Source organism: Pseudophryne corroboree, chromosome 2, assembly GCF_028390025.1.
Source record: "Pseudophryne corroboree isolate aPseCor3 chromosome 2, aPseCor3.hap2, whole genome shotgun sequence".
In the NCBI taxonomy this organism is placed as follows: domain Eukaryota; kingdom Metazoa; phylum Chordata; class Amphibia; order Anura; family Myobatrachidae; genus Pseudophryne; species Pseudophryne corroboree.
In genome coordinates, this window is record NC_086445.1 from 909,542,736 (window position 1) to 909,565,514 (window position 22,779).

General features: G+C 45.7%; 1 protein-coding gene and 1 pseudogene across 4 annotated transcripts in view; one reads left to right on the forward strand and one right to left on the reverse strand.

Annotated features, from left to right (window-relative positions):
* Window positions 1-22,779, forward strand: part of LOC135050015 (apoptosis-inducing factor 3-like) — a 309,250-nt gene that overhangs the window by 247,046 nt on the left and 39,425 nt on the right. The gene's annotated exons all lie outside the window — the stretch shown is intronic.
* Window positions 1,576-15,064, reverse strand: LOC135050483 (NEDD4-like E3 ubiquitin-protein ligase WWP1; annotated as a pseudogene).

Below are 22,779 nucleotides of genomic sequence, written 5' to 3' on the forward strand. Positions count from 1 at the left end.
TTGTAGAGATGAGGAATGCTATTTTTCAGGGACTTTCCTTGTCCTGACCATTACATTGACCATAAATCATTTTAATTGATCCTGAACCACCAATCCAGGGCACCCCTTCAAGTGCCCGAGGCACTCCATGGTGCCGCGGCAACCAGTTTGGGAACCACTGCCTTATGTATTTTACAAGTAAAATATGTTACTTACTATAAGCACTTTTTACTCTACTATCATCAATGCATATGTAAATATTTAGGCTGTTAATAATACTTTAACTATATATACTTTTTCCTTTCATTAAACTCTATTTGGATATATTGTTCATACTTCCCTACTCTCCTGGAAGTAGCGGTAGTCCCCCGCACCCCCTGAAGAGTAAGCCGATCTCCCGCATCCTGCCTGCTTCCTAGTGAAGTTGGCAGATTGGGAACATTATTATGGGAGTTGTGGCACAAGAAGCAAGGCTAAATTACACAAAATACGCCCGTGATTTGCAGCATTTTTCCCATGGTGGAGACAGGGTCCTAATGACATAAAAGCCCTCCCCCCAAAGTGTCCAGCAGCATCTCCTCTCTTCTGGAGAGGAGAAAGGGAAAGTTTTTTTTTTTTAAGAAGTGCCCAGGTTTCGTAGGCACTGTCAGACTTTATTGATGTTACTAAAAGAAGGGGGGGAAGACTGATAGTCAAAATTATTTTGATAAACTCTTATTAATTGGAAGTGCAATTTGGCAAAAGAAATGTGGGCCCATCCACCGCGTCCAGGTGAACTTCATCAGATGGGTCTCTAACATCCCTAATACTAACACATTATAGAAATGTATTGATGTTACTGCCTTGGAGGTGGTACAGAAGGCCTAGGTAGTATACAAATAGAGAGGAAAAGGGGGGGACTTGGACTGCACATTGTATTTTTAAACATAATAAGAGGTGCTACCAAGCTGAGGCTTCTAGTACCACACAGGAAAAGGAAAAATGGCGGTGCATATTTTAAGAAGTAAGAATACTAATAGTCAAAATAATTTTGATTAACTATTACAATTAACATGAAGTATAAGTGAAGTTCTTAGCACAAATTTGACCAAAAATGTGAGCCCATCTACCACATCAAGGGGAACTTCATCAGATGTGCCTCTAACCTCCCTAATACTCAATAACACATTATATAAATGTATTGATGTTGCTGCCTTAGAGGTGGTACAGAAGGCCACATGTGGTACTAAAAGAGCAGGTGGTATAGAAGGCACAGGTGGTATAAAAGGCGTCTCATGTGGTCTAAACGATGGCTCATATAGAAACATAGAATCTGACTGCAGATGAGAACCACTTGACCCATCTAGTCTGCCCTAAACACATGTGCATGCACACAGGGTTATTGTGGGATGAAACCGGAGTCCCACTGAGGAAACGCACGCAAACATGGGGAGAATATACAAACTCCACACTGTTCAGGCCCTGGTGAGAATCGAAACCATGACCTCAGTCCTGTGAGGCAGTAATGCTAACCATTACACCACCCGTACTAACCCAGATGGTACAAACGGCGGCTCAGGTGGTATAAATGGCGGCGCAGGTGGTACAGAAGGTGGCTCAGATGGCAAAGAAGGCCCAGGTGGTAAAGAAGACACGTGTTCCATGATCCTCACCAAATTCAAAACCTTTTGTCTCCTTTAATGCGAAATGCATCTTCGTCTTCATCTGCTTATAGGACTTGTACGGGGGCAGATTGAGCAGGTATGGGCTACTGGCAGATTTGTTTCTCTCCCGCATCTGATGATGCAGAATTTCTGATGACTATATCTTCCCATCAATGCTAGATAAGCTGCTGATGCCAGTCACAAACTACAGCAAATGCAGCCCTTCATGATTGTCTGTGTTGCGGACAAACTTCCAGAACCAAACAACCTGTTTACTGCTCGGTGCATAACCCATGTACACAGTGTTCTTCTGCCAGGTTCTATGTCCAGCTTTTGTACACTGCAAAGCATTACCTCTTACTCTTTCTCCTCAAAGGAGTGCATACCACTGCAGGGGGAAATAATACTGAACCCATCCAGGAAAGCTGCCATCTGGTGGTCTACTCTGGAAACAGCCACTCAATCATCAGGGCAATGTATTCTCCCTTGTTGGCCTCGGTAACCTGGAACAACACCCATCAGGATTTTCATCTCCATCAGGTCTCAGGGCATGGGATGTGACACTACCTAGCATATCCATGGTGACAGAAAAGGACATCTCTAAGTCACAATTCTCACTGTTATTGTCCCGGATCAATGTGAGAAACCTGTAGAACATAGGGTCAATGGCCTCCAGGTCTGCAACGGTGAGTGGTTTTCCCAGCATCCTTTTATAGAAAGGCAAGGAAAAGCCTCTGGCAATGTATTTGCCATGAAATAATGCCATTGCAATGAAGCGGCCCATAAACGTGAAGACAGACAGGTGACCAGGGATCATAGCTGAGGCTGGGTTGATATTAAGAGAGTTGCTTTCACCAGCATATTCCAGGAAACCGTTTGATTGAATTAAGCAGTTTCTGTGACAGCATTCATTTGTCAAGCCTCCAAAATCAACACCAACTTCCTGTACAAACGTCACATGGGGCCTCTTCCTTCAGTCATAGGGCTTCAACTCCATAATCAGTTGGAAGGAGTCCTTTGAAATGGTCTGTCTTAATACCATTATTTGTGCCTTGTCTGGCAATGCATTAGCCTTGCACAAATCAAGGAAGTAAGCTAGTCCGCACCAGAAGCATACTTTTCCTACATTTGGGGACCCTTGTGGTATGTGACTCTTAGAATCTTTCCACTGCATGATGTGTGACAAGTGGCTTCTTGTGGAGGCCTCTCTTCTCTCCCTCCATGCTGGCAAAGCTGCCAGTTGGAATGGCTTCTGATGACACTGAAGCCGAACAGAAGTCTTGCTGGTTGTATTCCTGTACGGATTGCGCAGCGTTCATGATAGGCCTCGTCCATATTGTGTTCCTGGTATTATAGTCCACATAGAAAAGGCTTCCATCGTCTGTAAACCTCTCCCAGCCAGGAGTTAAAGGCCAATACCGCGTTGTGATCTCAGTATTGTGGAGTATATAATAGTAACTTCCACAAGGAAACTGCCTCCGCTCCCATCCAAGTGGCAAAGGATTTGCAGCAGTTATGAGCTTCAGTCTCACAGTAACCACTGGGTCAGTAACAGATGGTTTAGTGGCTTCAGGAATTGCGCTGCCAGCAGCAGATTAAGCCAAAGAGTCCTTCACCCTTACAAGTTCCGATACACCAATGGTAGCAGATGTGGAAGGCGTTGAGATTTCTGTTGTGTCACTTGTAGAGTGCTTGCTATCTGATTTGATGGATACTGCAGAAGCTGCTACATCGTCATCACAAGACACACTATTGGCTTCTGATGAAGCACTTGCACCATTAATGGGTGCTAAGGCTGTAGAACTGCATGCTGACTCGACTTCTACAATCACACCATCCAAAATCAACAGCAGCTCAACTGTTTGCCGTCAGATGAGAGCGTTAATTGCTGTGCAACTCTTCGGAATGTTCCATGGTGTGTTCCCAAAGCTTGCTGCAGATGTAGAATGGTTTTTCCCAGCAATGTATGTATCCTCGAAGTATGGTGGCTCCATACCTTATTTTCAAGTATAGTTTCTGGGGTTACAGTCATAGTGAAAGCTTCCTCCCATGTTGGATTACTAGAACTCTTCGCTCTTGCAGTTCTCTTCATTATGCCCTCCACAGACAACTCAGCATACACGGCTGCTGCAAACCAACTCTTCCTTCTGGTTAATTTGGCTGATAATACTGTCGGGTTGGTATCACGTGACCGGCGGCCGATCCGATCGCTGTGCTCGCCGCGGTGTGGGTTCGGTGGCGAGCGCAGGTTCTATTCCCACTCTATGGGTGTCGTGGATACCCACAAGTAGGAATAGTCCCTGTTTGTCGACATGCCGACTGTCAGGATTGTGAAGGAGCGGGATGTAGGTGCCGGTATTGTGACCGGCAGTCTCCTGACCGCCTATCACATAACTACATCCCATTCTGTCACGTGCAGCTGTGATCCTCCATGAATATTGCCTGTGGTAAGGCTGTGGCCATGTCTGGCTACAGTTCTGGTATACTAAAGATGATTTACTGTAAGTAACAACAATAAATCGCAAAGATGATAAGAAATAACTTCAAACACAGAGGTATATCTGATATCCAGCTCGATGCAGCTCTGGGCAGCAAATAGAAATATACGACTCTTTGCTTTGGGTGCGATATGCGCAGTATGCATGGGCGCACAAACAACAATTGAATTGTGACAATTGTTTGGGATTGAATTGAATTATTAGGGATTGAACAATTGAATTGTGACAATTGTTTGGGCGTCTAAGCATTCCCGTTTAGACGAGAAAATTAGACGCCCCAAACAATAGAATCTGCCTCAACCTGTCACACTGGGAGGTATGTAAACACCTGCCCATCCCAGACAGCAAGGGGATAGAAGGAAAGGCAAATCATAGTTACACCAAATGCTACATTTACTCTTGCAGCAATAATATAGAATTATGGGGGTAATTCAGAGTTGATCGCAGCAGCAAATTTGTTAACAGTTGGGCTAAACCATGTGCACTGCTGCGGGGGGGGGGGGGGGGGGGGCAGATATAACATGTGCAGAGAGAGTTAGATCTGGGTGGGTTATTATGTTTTTGTACAGGGTAAATACTGGCTGCTTTATTTTGACACTGCAATTTAGATTTCAGATGGGACACACCCCACCCAAATCTAACTCTCTCTGCACATGTTATATCTGCCCCCCCCCCCCTGCAGTGCACATGGTTTTGCCCAACTGCTAACAAATTTGCTGCTACGATCAACTCTGAATTAGGCCCTATGTTATGACATCACATATGACCAGGGCATAGGCAGTACTAGAACATGACATCAGAATAAACCCCCCCAAAAAATCAAAAAGTATCTCATTAGAATATAGCCCTTTGTTTTTAAAAAGGAAAACCTTTAATTTTATATTTCTATAGAGATAAAGTGGGAGATGATGGGGCCACGCACATCCAAATTCTATGGATATGCAATAAATATAAGTTGATCATTTGTCTACTGCTCCATATGTAGCATATCAAACAGTCATATTGTCAGGACTTATCAGATTTAAAACCGATAATAGGATATCGGAACCCTGGCACCAGAATTCCACAGTTGGCACTATCACATCAGATGCCTGAAGTTTTCATCTGGTGCATCTGTGGCAAGCGTGCATATAGAGACCAGGAATTTGGGAAACCTGATAGGCTTAGAGGCCTATTTGTCATGCCTTTCTTCCCCAGAAATAATGCAGAAACAGCCATTGTAAAGTACAGTGTGAGGCAAAGAAACCTCCCAGATTTTAAAGGTTAACAAAAAAAGGCATGGTAAATGCTATTCACAATTTTAGTACATAATGTAAAAGCGCATCATTATTTTCAATCTGATTCCAGTTATATTAACCGAATAAAGCATTCCAAAAATACTGCAGTATGTGGAGATGAGAAATGCTAATTTCCATGGATTCTACGTGCAATTTGATAACTGTACCCTTTAGTGAATAATGAATGGGCCTGCATCTCCGCTTACTTTAACATTTTTTTCTTATTAACTATTCTAAAATGCTCACTGTCCTAGTTACTCTAAATTTGCCACAGTGCAGCTAAATGTATGTTTTGCTGTTTATAGCTGGCCTATCCCCAGTGCAAAAGATCGGAACGACTAACCATGCCTGATTGCGCGCTCCCGCAGGTCGCATGTGACATCTTATGGAAAATATTGCGTGTGACCCGAAGCAGTGTAATAAAGGATGGAATGAGATGTCATTCATTACATCAGGCATTGTGTTCCTAATCAGGTTTGTTAGCAAACCAAAAAAGTTAGCAATTGGGAAAAACCAGGTGAGGCAGAGAGATTTAGATTTGGGTGGGGTGTGTTCAAACTGAAATTTAAATTGCAGTGCAGAAATTAATCAGCCAGTATTTACCCTGCATAGAAACAATATAACCCACCCAAATCTAAATCTCTCTGTCCATGTTGCAGCAGTACAACATGGTTTTGTCCAATTGCTAACTTTTTTGGTTTGCATTCAAACCTGTGTACGGGCAATATGGTATGGTCCAGGCTGAATGGAATTTGGCCTAACCATCAGCCTGATTGCCGTCAGTCTGATGTGTACCCGGCCTTACAGTCTCATTCAGAAAAGGATCTCATTTGTTCGCCCTGATCTATCACATTGACTGCACTTTATCCCTGACCTGCAAAACTCATAGGGTATGCTGTTGTACACTTGTGCGCAGCATAGGGTGTGCTGTTGTACACACTTGTGCGCAGCATAGGGTGTGCTGTTGTATGCTTGTTTGCAGCATAGGGTGTGCTGTTGTACACTTGTTTACAGCATAGGGTGTGCTGTTGTATGCTTGTTTGCAGCATAGGGTGTGCTGTTGTATGCTTGTTTGCAGAATAGGGTGTGCTGTTGTATGTTTGTGTGCAACATAGGGTGTGCTGTTGTACACTTGTTGCAGCATAGGGTATGCTGTTGTATGCTTGATTCCAGCATAGGGTGTGCTGTTGTATGCTTGTTTGCAGCATAGGGCGTGCTGTTGTATGTTTGTGTGCAGCATAGGGTGTGCTGTTGTATGCTTGTGTGTAGCATAGGCATACTTGCCTACTCTCCCGGAAGCTCCGGGAGGCTCCTGTTTTTTGGGGTGGTCCCCAGCACCCCCGGAAGAGTAGGCAGGTCTCCCGCATCCTGCTCGCATCCTAGTGATGCGGGAAGGATGGAGAGATATACTCCCGTGTTCGCAGGTCCGTGGAGTGGGGATGGGGTTAAAATGACGCGAATCGCATAATTTTAGCTCCGCCCCTTCCCGCGAACCCGCGACTTGCTGTGTTTTCCGGATGCGGAGCTTGCTGATGTCACAGCCCGGCTCCGCCCCCTGAAGTCTCCTGCAGCGTCTCCTCTCTGGGAGAAGCCCAGTACGCGTGTGTGGAGCATAGGGTGTGCTGTTGTACGCTTGTGTGCAGCATAGGGTGTGCTGTTGTACGCTTGTTTGCAACATAGGGTGTGCTGCTGTACACCTGTGTGCAGCATAGGGTGTGCTGTTGTACGCTTGTGTGCAGCATAGGGTGTGCTGTTGTACGCTTGTTTGCAACATAGGGTGTGCTGTTGTACGCTTGTGTGCAGCATAGGGTGTGCTGTTGTACGCTTGTGTGCAGTATAGGGTGTGCTGTTGTACGCTTGTGTGCAGCATAGGCGTGCGGTTGTACGCTTGTTTGCAGCATATGCATACTTGCCGACATTCTGGCTGCTCTCTGCAGGAGAGAGCAGCCAGGTCGGCTCAGCAGGGGGTCAGGGGAGGGCTGTGACGTGGTGGAGGAGGTGGAGCAGGGGCGGGACGGGGGAGGAGTTATCGTTGCACATCCGTTCAGCCACGCCCCCCGCTCTGTAATGCCGCGATCCCCGGCATTACACTGCAGGGGGCGTGGCTATGATGACGCGATTCAGCAAGAAACGCGTCATCAACTGCCCGGACTGCGCACTTTACACATTAAGTGGGCGGACGGGCAGGGGGACCCCTGATTCCGAGAGACTTGCCTGCTCTTCCGGGGGGCCGGGAGGGTCACCCGATTTTCGGGAGCCTCCCGGCCATTCCGGGAGAGTAGGCAAGTATGAGCATATGGTGTGATGTTGTACGCTTGTTTGCAGCATAGGACGTGCTGTTTGCACTTTTAGTTGTTACTTGAGCAAGCTTGTTTCTCTAAATGAAATTGCAGCTATGCATGGTAAATTACAAGAGCAATAGCAGCTTTAAAGCTTGTTTCAGTTGACCTTTCACACAGTTTGGAATGCGGCCAGTTTGCTAATGTCAGCTTCCTCCAAGCAGATCTTTGCAGGTCATACATGCGGGATCATTTGTTGCCTTCTCTTCATTTCTAGAGAACATGTTTCCACACTAAATCAGTTTTGGTCATACTTGCCTACTTTTTAAAAATGATTTCAGGGAGATTGGCCCTCATTCCGAGTTGTTCGCTCGCTAGCTGCTTTTAGCAGCATTGCACACGCTAAGCCGCCGCCCTCTGGGAGTGTATCTTAGCATAGCAGAATTGCAAACGAAAGATTAGCAGAATTGCGAATAGAAATTTCTTAGCAGTTTCTGAGTAGCTCCAGACTTACTCCTACATTGCGATCAGTTCAGTCAGTTTCGTTCCTGGTTTAACGTCACAAACCCAGCGTTCGCCCAGACACTCCCCCGTTTCTTCAGACACTCCCGCGTTTTTCCCAGAAACGCCAGCGTTTTTTTTGCACACTCCCAGAAAACGGCCAGTTTCCGCCCAGAAACACCCACTTCCTGTCAATCACACTACGATCACCAGAACGATGAAAAAGCTTCGTTATGCCGTGAGTAAAATACCTAACTTTTGTGTAAAATAACTAAGAGCATGCGCTCTGCGAACCTTGCGCATGCGCAGTAAGCGACTAATCGCAGTATAGCGAAAATCGGCAACGAGCGAGCAACTCGGAATGACCCCCATTGTGCGGTGCAATGAATGAAAGGGCATTTTGTGCTCCACTAGAGGGGCGTGTATATCCTTACCCATGGGTGTGTCTAGCTCCACCCACAGGGCGTGCCCTGCACCGCCAGGTGAAACATATAGTTCTGTGCACAGAGAGATTAAAGGTTATCAGCACTGATTGGCAATTTGTGTATCATTATAGGAAATTTATGGAGAAATACATATTAGATGAAAGGGCTCAGTAATTTCCCTGGTCTATCCTACTGGCAATGACATTTTAGGTTAGTATTAGACTGTGGGAGGGGAGGGTTAGGCACTAGGGGGGGGGTTAGGCTGCGGGATGGGGAGGGTTAGGCTGCGGGATGGGGAGGGTTAGGTTGCAGGAGGGGAGGGTTAGGGTTAGGCACTAAGGGAACGTTTAGGCTGTGGGAGGGGAGGGTTAGGGATCGGCACTAGCGGAAGGGTTAGGATTAGGCAACGGGAAGGGTGGGTTAGGATTAAGGGTCAGGGTTACTGAATTTACCAAAACATCAGGGATGCCGCTGATGGTATTTTGATCGTCTGCACCCTGGCTGTCAGGATCCCCAACCCGAGCCAGCATATTCCTACCAGTGCTATTTACTGTAAAGTGGCATTTTTTGTAAAAAAAAATAATTAGATTCTGCCACATTAGAAGAAACCAGGAGAACTAGCTAGGCGATCCGAAATTGCCTTGCGATGGACGACTATATAGATGAACGATACAGCGTTCAACGATATAGCACGTACACACTGAACATTATCGTTCAATGATGACGGTCAGTGACGTAACCGCCGGCATTGCTGACATGCAGCCCAGCCCGACATTGGCGAGTTGAGCTGTATGTCAGCTCAATATTGGTGATCGCTGAACGGCGTGCGGGAGCGCGCCTCGTTCATCGGTCAACAATATCACCCCCATACACACTGGACAATTTCAGCCTAAAAATAAACAATAACGACATTTATGTCGTTATCGTTTATTTTTTTAGGCTGAAATAGCCTAGTGTGTAGCCCCCTTTACATGATCAACTCCTTAAAAATGATAAAAGTAAATAAAATAATTAGTTATTTAAAAAGTATCAATAAAAGTTCCAAGGACAACATACTGTAGATATATAGTACATGTAGATATATAGTACATATATATATATATATATATATATATATATAGTACATGCATGCATACACATACATATACAGCATACATACACACACACACACACCTCCCCTCCCCACTCACCAGGCAGAGGATTATCAGGGGTCCAGGACAAGGCACCACTCTATTAGGCTTCGCCCCCAAAATGCTGTGATTTGCGGGTCTTCCGTGGTCCGCTGTGGCTGTGCTGCGTGTCGCTGTGGTGCTGGCAGCTCAGAGTAGATGCCAGGGACTGGTGACTCGCACTGCACTGGATTGGAGGAGCTTGCACAGATTCCTCCAAACTACAGGGGTCTGACAGGTGCCGGCTGCCGGTGGCCTGTAGTAATGCATGCTGAGGTGACTGGTGAGTGACTACCAGGAGCAGAGACACATGCAGCATTCGGTCCCACAGTCCTACCAGCCTCCGCTTCAGGCTCCGTCCCCGTTAATTCCGGATTTGCGCATGTGATGTGCAGTCCGTATTCTTGGGAGGACGAGTTGGGGCAGTCATTGGGAATCCGGGAGCTGCCGTTCAGTGTGCGGGGCAGCGGGGGACTCAGGGGAAATACGGGAGCCTCCCGCTAAATGCGGGAGGGTAGGCAAGTCTGGTTTTGGTACTACTGCCTATTGCACTCACCTGTGTTCAGTCTTCCCATTTTTGGCCAAACCATGCAGCTGAGAAAGCTTCTGCAATAAGATAAACAACAAGTTATGTAATGCAGGGGACTCCTTGCAAGTTGCTGGCCTTTTGTGCTATGTTCAGCTATGTATGTTGGATGATACAGGGGCGTAAGCATTCCCGGTTCAGTCACTAATGACCGATGGTTTTGGGTCACAGTGCGCATATGCCATGGATGCTGTAGCTGACATGCTGCGGGCGTTTGGGGGAAGAGACAGGGAGCATTTCAGAATATGGAAGTGTCGGCCACATTTTCTGGGTGTGCCGAGGCCGTTTGCAGCATCCTCGGACTAGCCCCGACAGTGTAGTTTTGTTGGACATCCTGAGTAACCTGATGTCCAACTCTGTGATCGATGGTAACAATGTTGATCCGATGCTGCATCTTCAGGCGCAGGCACCAGATCCGAGAAACTGTCAGGAGGCGTCTGTTTACACAAGATGACTCCTACCATATTTGCATCTTGTTACACACGACATTAGTGTCCACCACTGAATCAGGCTTACATTACATAAAGAGAGTTGCATGTAAACAGGAGGGTAAAGTTAAGGGCCCTTCACACTGTGCGATTTAGGCGATATGAACAATGAACGATTTTTCAGTAACGATTTTTTTGCATACACACTGAACGATTTGTATGAATGATACTATATGAACGATTTGACATTGCAAACATCAATATCATCCAAATTGGCTTACAATGATAAACAATGATAGACCAACGATGAATGACTGCGGGGACGCAAATTGTTCATCATCGGTGCCTCACACTGAACAATATGAACAATATATTATTTATTTTTGAACAATATCTTTCTAAAATGTCGTCCAGTATGTAGGGCCCTTAACAGTTCTTGCTCTAGACAACTTTCGCTTATAGCTGACATGTGCTGTTTTTCACATATTACTTGCCCATGTTGTTTAGTGCATATCCATGTGGACGAGGTTTCAGTTAATAAAACAGTTGCAATAACTCTAGTTACATATACCTACAAATTACAATATCTTCCAAAGGAAAAAAGGGACCTAAAATTTTAGCAGATTAAAAAAATATAAGCATTTCTGAAGTACCTACAAATAATTTCCACTTTCTTCAACTACATTTTCTTAAAATTATATGATGGCAGTGTCAAACACACAATAATACATCCATGCAGCATTAAAACAGCTTGAAAAGCACTGTAGGACTTAACAGGCAGTTATATTCACTAACTTGTAACATTCTGATCGTAGGACCTAACTCAAATCTGATCGTAGCAGCAAATTTGTTAGCTAATGGGCAAATCCATGTGCACTGCAGGGGAGGCAGATGTAACATGTGCAGAGAGAGTTAGATTTGGGTGGGTAATTTTGTTTCTGTGCAGGGTAAATAGTGGCTGCTTTATTTTTACGCTGCAATTTAGATTTCAGTTTGAATACTCTACACCGAAATCTAAATCTCTCTGCACATGTTACATCAGCCCAGTGCCGTAACTAGGCATTTTAGCGCTGTGTGCAAGAAACGGCATTGGTGCCCCCCCCACCTTATGGAAAACATGGGCAGTGCGCGCCGTAGGTGCGCGCAAAAAACATGGGAGCGTAGCTTCATGGGGAAAGGGTGTGGCCACAAAATAATACCAATTCATACTATGGTGCACAGTAGTCTCCATTATTCAAATTACACCGCACAGTAGCGCCACTACACCAGGTAGAGCCCCTTTTACACATTACGCCAGACAGCGTCCCCCTTTTTACACATTACGGCAGACAGCATCCCCCTTTTTATACATTACGGCAGACAACGTCCCCCTTTTTACACATTACGACAGACAGCATCCCCCTGTTTACGGAGTATGGGAACGGGGAGGACCCGCCAACATGCCCCAACCGCAAGCCGCCTCAGCTCCACTGTACAGAGAGAGAGGTGATGGGGAAAGAGAGATACGAGTTAGTGGGTGACAGGAGAGAGGTGACGGCCGGGGAGAAGCACTGGGTGAAAAGCAGTGGGAAAATGCATTAATTGACAAAAGAAACACATTAATATGCCACTTCCCTCCCCCATGCCACTCCCCAGCACACATTTATATGGGTGGTCTTCAGTATGCCGACTGACGGGATCCCGGCGCACAGTATACCGGCACCGGGATCCCGACAGCCGGCATACCGACAACTGTTCTACCTCGTGGACCCCCTGGAGGGAGAATAAAATAGCGTGCACCGTGCCCGTAGCGTGGCGAGCGAGCCCGCAAGGGGCTCATTTGCGCTCGCAACACTGTCGGTAAGCCGGCGGTCGGGCTCCCGGCGCCGGTATGCTGGTCGCCGGGAGCCCGTCCGCCGGCATACCATAGTGAACCCCATTTATATACCATTCCCCCTCTTTCCCAGCACACATTTATATACCATGCCCCCCCATTCCCCAGCACACATTTATATACCAGTCCCCCCCCCTTCCCCAGCACACATTTATATACCATCCCCCCCCCCCCTTCCCCAGCACACATTTATATACCAGTCCCCCCCCCCCCCCCTTCCCCAGCACACATTTATATACCATCCCCTTCCTCCCTCCCACCCTTAGCACACAATAATATATCAGTTTCCCCATGTGTGTCAGCAGCAGCATTTACCTGACTGTCTGCTCCTCCAGTAGGTATGGCTGCCTGCTAGATCTGCTGGGCTGGCTGCGCTGCTCCTCTTCTCATGTGTGAAGGATCCTCCAGTGCAGTCACATGTGCACACGTGACTTCCTGTTCCTGCCTAACGAGGAAGCAGGGTAGATGCTAGAATCAAGTGGGCTAAGGGACCTTTTCCGTAAGGGGGAGGAGTTACGACGCAAGGGGGAGGAGCTAGGCCAGCGGGATAGTACCTCTACTATCCACGCCACCAACTATTACCTTTAGTAATTAGGTGGTGAGCGAAGCGGAGCGGAGCGAGCCACCGTGCCCGAAGCGTGGCGAGCGAAGCGAGCCCGCGAGGGTACTTTTCGGGTACCCTGTTCGCCTGTAGTTCCTCCCCCTGGTGACGTAGCTCCTCCCCTCAATACGTCACAAGGTCCCTTCAGCCCCTCCGATATAGAACCAACCGAGGAAGCAGGCACAGCAGAGCATCGTTGTCTGCCCGACTTCTGCAGTCTCAGCAAAGTGCAGCATGTGGCTGCAAAGGAAAAATAAAGGTGCCCGGGCCCCGCGGAATGTCCACTGATGGGAGGGGGGGGAGGGAGCAGGCACTTGCTGAAGACTGCAGACTCTTTAGTGACAGGGAGAGGGAAGGGGGGGGGGGTGGACACGACGCTGCTGCCTGTCTGTCATCCGGATTGACAGGTGCAGCAGGAGGTGGGAGGGCCCTGAAACCGGAGATCAGACTGAGGAGCCTTCTGTTTATGCTGCCAGTGCCGCCGCTGCTTGTCAGTGTGACAGGGTGCGGCAGCTGGCAGCAATACTAGAAAGCCAGGTGTAGCAGAGTGGAGAGAGCACCTTTGATGTGCGGCGCCTCCCTGCTTTGCTGAGCGGGTAGCGCCGGCACTGTGGGCTGCGGCTTGGCAATGGGGCTGTACGGAGCTCTGATGCTCCGTACAGTGTTAAACAGGGCTGTGACTGTGCGCTCCCCAGGGCTCTGCGCTGTGTGCGAGGCCCCTCTCGCACACACCTAGTTACGGCCCTGCATCAGCCTATCCTGCAGTGCACATAGGTTTGCCCATTAGCTAACAAATTTGCTGCTGCGATCAGATCTGAATTAGGCCCATAGTTAAAATCTGGTTGCCATGGGTTACAAGAGATGTTTATACAATGTGGCAGTAGGCTTCTGCGCTCTTGTATATACCACAGCCCAGGGAGTACAGTCCTCTCTCTATACCCTTCTACCTCACCCAGTGAGCCATCTTATCCAAATAGTGCAGTGAGCTATAGGCGGTGTGGGCGCAGCTGCAGAGTGACAGGAGCCTCCCATACATAGTGACTGTGCGGAGCAAGTGTGCACCCGCTCTTCCTGGTCCAGCTCTGTTGTAGGCAATTATGTGACATGGCAGGAGCTCCACAGCAGTGTTTGGGTCTGGATACTGGGTTGTGCAGCGCATGTAAGTCTCTCACTGGGTAATAGTGGATTGGTGAGGGGATACAGGGCTTTGGAATAGGATGGGGGAGCTGGGAATGCAGCATGGAATCATTGGGGAGAGACTGTGGGATGCGTGGAAAGAAGGAGAGAGGGAGACACAGACTGTGGCATGTGTGGGGGAGAAAGGATGAGATCTACATATTTATATATGTTTATAAATATTTATTTATTAACAGTTTCTTATACAGCACAGCAAATTCTACAATTCAATATATATATATATATATATATATATATAGAAAAATTCCAAGAGTAACCACCAGAGGGATTAGACCCAGAAAAACCAGCACACCACTTGAATGCAAAAAGTGTTTTACTGTTCACAAAGGAACACAAAGTTTTAAAAAAGTAGCAAGCATTTGGCACACATGATGATAGCAGCATATAAATAAATCAATGAATACTCAACATTCCGACAGCTGTTTCGACTATCTTCTTCATAGGAATGAGTAAAGTGCCATAGTGCTGAACACTGCCCACCGCAGTGTCGATTTTCAAAGTGACATGTGCCTAATGTGCTTAGCTACCAGAAGCAATTTATAGTGTGTGTACTTACCTGTGAGCCAACGCACCTGCACCCGGTCACACGTGGGCGTGGACAACGTCATACCCACGCGCCACAGCCGTGGCGCTGACCGGATGTGACGTACGGGGAAGGGTTAGTCCGCTGCACATCATGTGTATACACATGATGGAGCTGGACTCCAGCCCCCCCGAACGGAGAAAAGCATCTCCGAGGCCGCGTCCATGTGTTTCAGGTCACCCCCGTGCCCCGCGTCACGTTCAACGCGTCACACGTGGCGACCCGCAGGGGGCGCCCAATGAGTCCGGACAGACAGATTCATCCGGAACTAAGTGGGCACCTAACCTGTTTCCGGGGACAGGATAGTGGCGCACAGGTACCGATAATGAACAAATAATAAAGATATAAACATAAAAATAGAAATAAAACAAATAATGCACAATATAACACATAATAGATACTGGGCAAATGAAGCATATAAATGGCCAGTCATAGGCAAATATATTGATCAATGAACTAATGTTAATTTATATTTTTGGACTTATTACTGGCCATGAGTATAACCACTAAGTTTTCATAATGTAGTAGATACATTGCTTCAAGAGAGTGGCCAAAAAAGTGCCTAATAGCCAGTATCTATATGTGAACCATAGTATACAACACAAATATAAGTAAATATATAGTAATGAACCACATAGAAAAATGTGAAAAAATGTAAAAAATTATCAAAACAGGACAATGGATCCAGATGCATATATATTAGGCCCACATGTGTCCATGTGTAAAAAAGAAAAAAAGATTACAAAGAAAAAAAGAAAAATAAGAAATTACAAAAATGGTCCAAAAGAAAATTCTTCATTAAGCCCCGCTGGCGAGAGGGAATCCAAGCGGCGAATCCATCGACATTCTTGCTGTAATAGCAGCTTGTGACGGTCGCCACCCCTCTTTAATGGAGGTATGTGATCGATGGGCATGAATGATAAATCTTTAATATGATGTCCATGGTGAACAAAGTGCTTTGCGACTGGTGGAGTTGAATTCTCAATTTTGATGAACGCTTTTTTGATTGATGACCTATGTAGGGCCATGCGTTCTTTGAGCATTCTGATAGTCTTTCCAACATATAATTTATTGCAGGGGCATTGGATCACATAAACGACATATTTTGTTTCGCATGTCATTCGATGTTTCAAGCAAAAGACATCGCCCCTGGTTGGATGTGCAAAAGTGCTGCCCGTGTGCATATGCTTGCAATTTACACAGGAGCCACATTTGTGTGCTCCTGGTTTTAGTTGTAGCCAACCGCTACCTTGTTGCGACATTGGCACTATGTCGGAATAGGTAATCTGATCCTTGAGGTTAGAGCTGCGTTTATAGCTGAATAGTGGTAAGCTGTCACAGAATTTCCCCATAGTCGGATCTGCCTGTAGAATGTGCCAATGCTTGGAGATCGCACGTCTCATGACACTAGAGGCAACAGAATATGTGCTGGAGAAGACTAATCGTCCAATCTCAGTACCTTTAATGTTGGATTTTAGCACGTCTGTCCGTTCCATCTGTAGACATCTCGTAATAGCTCCTTGTATCTCTGTCGGGTCATAGCCTCTCTCAATAAATTTCTTGCCCATCTCTGCCAGAGCACCTGGTATTAGTGTGGCATCTGAAGTTATTCGCATCACACGTAAGAGTTGCGAAAAAGGTAAACCCTTCTTTAATGGTTGCGGATGAAAACTTGTTGCCAACAGGAGAGAATTTTTATCTGTCGGTTTTCTAAACACCTCAGTGGTGATAGATCCATTAATCAACTTAATAGTAACGTCCAAAAAATTAATAGAAACAAAATCATGAACACATGTGAGCCTAATAGAACCTGGTATTTGATTCAACCTAGCAATAAATTGTTGTAACTTAGTCTCACCCCCAGTCCACAGCATGAACAGGTCATCTATGTATCGAACATAAAATCTAATAAATGTTGAATATTCTGAATCTGCCATAATGTGTTGTTTTTCATATTGAAACATAAATAAATTGGCATACGAGGGGGCCATATTGGACCCCATCGCCGTGCCCTGTAGCTGTAAATAAAATGAATTTTCAAACAAAAAATAATTTTTATGCAAAATAAAGTCAAGCAAAAGTAACAAAAATTCACTAGGTGGACCCTCATACTGCGGACTGGAGGCAATCGCTTTCCTGGTTGCCTCAATACCTTCAAGATGATTAATGCTAGTGTATAAACTGGTGACATCCAATGTCACCAGTATACAATCATTAGGAAGAGGCCCAACCGCATTTAGTTTCAATAAGAAATCAGAGGTATCTTTGATAAAGTATGGTGTTGACTGTACTACCGGCTGTAGAAAAAAATCTACAAATTGGGACAATGTCTGACACAGAGAGCCCCTAGAAGATATGATCGGTCTTCCAGGGGGTTTGTCCAGACATTTATGTACTTTGGGCAAAACATAAATCAAAGGAATTCGGGGAAAATCTTGAGTAAGAAATTTGGCCGTTTGTTCATCAATCCAATGGTTAGACACACCCATGTTTATAATGGAGTCTACCTCACGTTTAAAATTACTGGTGGGGTCAAAGCGTAACTGCTTATAACATTGTTTATCAGCTAGTTGTCGATTTATTTCATAAATATAATCAGTACGGTTTAATAGTACCACGCCACCACCCTTATCAGCGGGGCGTATAATGATATTGGGGTTGTCTCTCAAAGATTTAACTGCCAACCTTTCTAGTTTGGTCATGTTGTAGTTCTTAATTTTAATATTTTTAATGCGGGGTAAGGTTTCTTTTTTGACTAAATTCATAAATACCTCTATGGCCGGATTCATAGGTGGTGGATCAAAATTGCTGGGTGCTTTAAATTGACCTCTTGTAGCAGAACTGTTGTCCTTTTTTGAAAAATAATCTTTAAGTTTAAGTTGTCGATAAAATTTATATAATTCAACCTCACAGTCAAACTCATTCTGTCTATGAGTTTGAACAAATGTAAGTCCCTTTGATAATACCGACATTTCTGCCTCAGTGGGAACGTATTCAGATAAATTAAAAATGGTTATTTCCGACCCCCCTTGTAGTTCCTGCCTCCGGTACTTTTTGTGTTTGAGCCCCCCTCTCCTGCACGGTCTCTTAAATCTATGACCTCTTTTGTTTTGCTCCTGGTGGACGTTTTTTCCCCTAAAAAAGAACCCCTCTGGTTGCCTGAATGGTCTGAATCACTTTGAGAGGTATGTGATTCTATATCTGTAAAGTGAACTTCAGATTTGTTACGTGAATATTGACCCTTTCTCCATGGGCATCTATTGGTTTGTGTAAATAACCACGGATATACTCTTAAATCCCTGTAATCGTCTTTTACCTTACGGTATTTGGATTTTATATATATATATATATATATATATATATATATATATATAGATAGATAGATAGATATAATAGGATTTTAATTACCTACTGGTAAATCCTTTTCTCGTAGTCCGTGGAGGATGCTGGGGTCCACATTAGTACCATAAGGTATAGACGGGTCCACCAGGAGCCATTGGCACTTTAAGAGTTTGAGAGTTTGGGCTGGCTCCTCCCTCTATGCCCCTCCTACCAGACTCAGTCTAGAAACTGTGCCCGAGGAGACGGACAACTTCGAGAGAAGGATTTTACACAGATAGTGGCGAGATTCACACCAGCTCACACAAACAAGGTAAACAAGCTAACTAGCTTGAAACATCAGCAACGGCTGAACAAGATTGCTTAACCAAGTAACAAAACAGTACTAAACCAAGAACTAAGCAGTACTGACCTAAGTAACCACTGCAGGATCACGATCATCCTCTACAGACAACGAGAAAAGGATTTACCGGTAGGTAATTAAAATCCTATTTTCTCTTACGTCCTAGAGGATGCTGGGGTCCACATTAGTACCATGGGGATGTACCAAAGCTCCAAGAACGGGAGGGAGAGCGCGGAGGCTGCTGCAGAACTGATTGACCAAACTTCAGGTCCTCAGTGGCCAAGGTATCAAACTTGTAGAACTTTGCAAACGTGTTTGACCCTGACCAAGTAGCCGCTCGGCAAAGCTGTAAAGCCGAGACACCCCGGGCAGCCGCCCAGGAAGAATCCACCTTACGAGTAGAGTGGGCCTTAACTGACGTAGGACACGGCAATCCTGCCGTAGAAAATGCATACTGGATAGTGAACCTGATCCAGCGAGAGATTGTCTGCTTAGAAGTAGGACACCCAAGTTTCTTGGGATCATACAGGACAAACAGAGAGTCCGCTTTTCTGTGACGAGTAGTCCTCTTCACATAGATTTTCAGAGCCCTTACAACATCCAAGGACTTTGATGAAAATGAGGAGTCATTATCAACTGGCACCACAATAGGTTGGTTGATATGAAATGCCGACACAACCTTCGGAAGGAACTGCTGATGTGTCCGGAGCTCAGCTCTATCTTCATGGAAGATCAAGTAGAGGCTCTTACAAGACAAAGCCCCCAGCTCCGACACATGTCTAGCAGAAGTTAAGGCCAACAAAGTGACGGCCTTCCATGTGAGAACCTTGACCTCAACCTCCTGTAGAGGCTCAAACCATGTTAAGATCCCATGGTGCCGTAGGCGGCACAAAGGGAGGCTGGATGTGCAGAACCCCTTTCAAAAAGGTCTGAACCTCCATGAGGGAAGCCAACTGTTTCTGGAAGAAAATGGATAGGGACGAAATCTGGACCTTTACGGATCCCAACCTCAGGCCCATATCCACACCTGCTTGCAGGAAGAGGAGAAACCATCCCAGTTAAAACTCCACCGTAGGAAACTTCTTGGACTCGCACCAAGATACATATTTTTCCCAAACACGATGGTAATGTTTAGACGTTACTCCTTTCCTAGCCTGTATCAGGGTAGGAATAACCTTGTTCGGAATGCCCTTCCGAGCTAATATTTGGTGTTCAACCTCCATGCCATCAAACGTAGCTGCGGCAAGTCTTGACAAGCGAATGGCCCCTGCTGCAGCAGGTCTTCCCGAAGAGGAAGAGGCCTCTGCTCTTCTAGCAGTAGATCCAGAAGATCTGCGTACAAAACCCTTCCTGGCCAGTCCGGAGGAATGAGGATCATCTGAACTTTTGTTCTCCTAATGAGTTTTAGAACTCTTGGAATGAGTGGAAGTGGAGGAAACACGTACACCGACTGGAACACCCACGGAGTCACTAGGGCGTCCACCGCCACGGCTTGCGGGTCCCTTGACCTGGAACAATACCGCCTAAGCTTCTTGTTGAGACGAGAGGCCATCATGTCTATTTGAGGTACACCCAAAAGATCTGTTACCTCCGTGAACACCTCCGGATGGCGTCCCCACTCTCCTGGATGGAGATCTTGTCTGCTGAGGAGTCTGCTTCCCAGTTGTCTACTCCCGGAATGAAGATTGCTGACAGCGCCAACGCATGTTTTTCCGCCCAGAGTATGAATCTTGTTACCTCTGACATTGCAGCTCTGCTCTTCGTTCCGCCCTGTTGGTTTATGTAAGCCACTGTCGATACATCGTCCGACTGCACTTGAATGGCTCGATCTCGCATAAGAATGGCCGCTTGGAGAAGACCTTTGTAGATGGCTCTTAGTTCTAGAATGTTTATTGGTAGGCTGGATTCCAGGCTTGACCACCTTCCTTGGAAGGTTTCCCGATGAGTGACTGCACCCTAGCCCTGGAGACTTGCATCCGTGGTTAGAAGGATACAGTCCTGAATCCTGAACCTGCGACCCTCCAGAAGGTGAGGTAGTTGTAGCCACCAGAGGAGTGAAATCCTGGCTTTTGACGACAGACGTATTCCCTGGTGCATGTGTAGATGAGATCTCGACCACTTGTCCAGGAGATCCAGTTGGAAGGGCCTAGCATGAAACCTTCCATACTGTAGAGCCTCGTAAGACAGTAATGACACTGTCAATTATTTAGATGTTACTATCACTAAGACAGTTGGGGGGTTACAGACCTCGTTATTTACTAAAACTACTGACAGGAATAATTTACTCCTGGCATCCAGTGCCCACCCTAAGTCTTTAAAAGATGCGTTACCATATAGTCAGTTTCTACGGGTCTTACGCATTACTAGTAGTAGGGAAGAAGCATTATTTCAAGTTGATGTTATGTATAAGAAATTCTTGGAAAGGGGATATTGTCCTAAAACTCTTGACGTTATGAAATGTAAAGCGTTGTCGATACCGGTTGATCAATTATTGCTTAAATTGAAAAAAGGTAAAAATACAGATAATCCTCTCATATGGTCTAATTCTTATACTCATTTAAGCCCACAGATATCTAAAACAGCTAAGAGATTTTGGCCTCTGATACAAATAGATAAGGACCTTAATTTGATTAATTCCAAATGAATGCCATGTTATCGGAGGGAAAAAGTTTAAAGAATTATGTGGTACGAACTGACATAACTGGTATGGGTATGTGTAGGGCTACTACAGTCTTGGGGACTCCAAGGAACGGTTGTTTTCGTTGCCCGAATTGTACAACGTGCGGTTTTATGCAGACTGGAGCTGTGTTTAATCATCCTTTTTCACATAGGAAGTTTTACATAAGACATCATCTGACATGTTCGAGTCAATATGTCATTTATGTAATTACATGTCCCTGTGGGAAAAACAGAGCGCCAGTTCAAGGAAAGAATGGCGCTCCATAGATCCGCTATTAAAGCTGCCATTCTTAAGGGTACAAGTGATCAGCCCCTGGCCCGCCACTTTGCGCACGCAAAGCATAATATTATGGCGATTAAATACAGGATGATCGATCACATTCCTGTCTGACGCAGAGGTGGCGATAGGAAAAAGCTCTTGATACAGAGAGAGACCGAGTGGATTAAAAGGTTGGGCACACTTGACCCTAGAGGGTTAAATGAGTCATTGGGCTTACACTGTTACCTTTAATAGGTATAGTATCCATGCTGTGTAATATTAGATTATGTGTGATGCTGCTACATCATATTGTATCGGTTTTGTGCTCTATGATGCCTCTTGGTTATTTATTATATGTGGTGTGTTATTTGTATTGTTTCTAGCGTTATTTTTTGTTATGGGCTAATTGTATGTACAGCTGCGGCTCCATGTCACTACCTTGCTCCCTGCTGATTGACGTGGAGGCGTGGTTTGACGTTGTACCCACGGCTACAGTGAAGCTATTTATGTGGTAAGTTTGTATTGTGTTCACTATGTACTAACAATCTTGATAAAAGTGCTTTCAGGCACTGAAACGTTGATGACATGATGTTGCCAGTGTAATTTTGTTTCTGAGTCCGGAGTGCCGCCGACATGTGGTTCTATATATGTGTGGTATTCAGTATACCGGTTATTGGGATCCCAGTGCACAGCATACTGGCACCGGAATCCTGACACCCAGAATACACCTTTTCTCCCTCTTGGGGGTCCATGGCCACCCTGGAGGGAGAATAGATAGCGTAGCGCGCCACCGTGCCCGTAGCATGGTGAGCGCAGCGAGCCCACAAGGAGCTCATTTGCGCTTGTCCAGCTGTCGGCAAGCCGGCGGTCGGAATCCCGGAGCCGGTATGCTGGCCACCGGGGACCCGGCCATCGGCAACTCATACCACACCCTATTATATATATATATATATATATATATATATATATGTATATATATGTGTGTGTGTTTGAATCGCCAAATCTTCTCTGTAAAGCACTGCGGAATATGTGTGCACTATATAAATAACTGGTAATAAATAATAATAAATTTGAACTATGGGAGTATCAGATAGTTTGGATAAATTAACTTACCTAGTTC